We start from the raw sequence: 1,655 nt of genomic DNA on the forward strand, positions 1-1,655 counted from the left end.
TTTTATCTAGTAGCAGCTTGTTTTTCTAGTAAGAATGTAAAAAAATGCACTGATTAAGTTATGAGACCCTATTTCTGCCTTAAAGGATGTCTCCCCTCAAATTTCTGTTCCCGTCATGTTAAAAACTATCCCACGGTAGTTTTTCATAGAAACACAGAACTACAGATCGGTTTGGGTTGGAAAAGACCTTTCAAAATCATCTAGTACAACCCCCTGCCATGGGCAGGGATATCTTTCACTAGATGAAGTTGTTCAAAGCTCTCTTCAGCCTGACGTTGAGCACTTCCAGGGATGGGACATCCACAGCTGCTCTGGGCAGCCCGTTCCAGGGTCTTCCCACCCTCAGTGTTAGAAATGTCTTCCTTAAATCTGATCTAAACACACCCTTGTTACATTTAAAACTGTTGCCCCTGGTCCTGGCTTTACCAAGGCCTGTAGAAAGTTTCTCTCCATCATTCTTGCAAGCCCTCCTTATCTACGGAAAGGCCACAGTGAAGTCTCCCTGGGGCCTTCCCTTCTCCAGGCTGAGTAAGGCCAACTCTGTCAGCCTTTCCAGGGTGTTCCAGCCTTCTGATCGCTTCTGTGGGCCTCCCCTGGACCTGCTTCATGCTCGGGGCCTCAGAGCCAGATGCAATACTCCGCGTGGGGTCTTAGGAGAGCAGAGTGGGAGAATCCACTCCCTTGCCCCTCTGGCCACCCAGCAGCCCAGGATGCAATTGGCTTTCTGGGCTGTGGGTGCGCATCGCTGGTACAAGTTCGATGTTTCTCCCACTGGGATGTCCAAGTCCTTCTCTGCAGGGCTGCTCTCCATCCCCGGTCTGTATTGATACCAGGAGGTTGCCCCGACCCGGGTGCAGGACCTTGCGCTTGGCCTTGGTGAACTCATGAGGTTCACATGGGCACACTTCTCAAGCCTGTCAAGGTCCCTCTGGCGACTGAACTGCTCAGCTTGGTGTCAACTGCAGACTTGGTAAGGGTGCACCAAATCCCATTGTCTGCTCTTAGTGGAGGTACTACCAGTGCCAGTAGAAACCCCTCCCTGAGGGACACCACTTGTTCCTGGTTTCCACTTGCATGCTGAGCTGTTGACTATAAAACTCTTTGCCCATGGCCCCCCAGGGCAGTTCCTGCTCCATCCATCAAGCCCATCCCTCTCAAATTTAGAGGGAAGAATGTTGTGGGGGATCATATCAAAGGCCTGACAGCAGTCCAGGTATATGACATCGGTAGCTCTTCCCTTGTCCGCTGATGCAGCCACTCCACCACAGAGGGCCACTAGAGGAGTCAGGCACAATTTGCCTGTGGTGAACCCTTGCTGGCTGTCGCTAATCACCTCCCTGTCTTCCGTGGGTTTTGAGATGCCTTCCAGGAGGATCCATCATGTGCTCTTACTGGCCACGGCAGTGGACTGCATCTGTCGATAGAAATCTCTGTGAAAAAACATGGGGGTTACTTGCACTGTTAACTTGTGGTGTGGAAAAATCAGGATCTAAAGTGACGGATGTTTCTAATACATACTCGGTGCTTTCTAATTTGGGGATATGCTTTCTAATTTGGGGATAGTGTTGCGTCTTGATGAGTGTGTGTGAGAAGTATGCTTACTAAGTACATGTATACAGCTGTAGAGCTACGAAATGGGACCTGAAAAATCACAA

This window comes from Falco naumanni, chromosome Z, assembly GCF_017639655.2.
Source record: "Falco naumanni isolate bFalNau1 chromosome Z, bFalNau1.pat, whole genome shotgun sequence".
Classification (NCBI taxonomy): Eukaryota; Metazoa; Chordata; class Aves; order Falconiformes; family Falconidae; genus Falco; species Falco naumanni.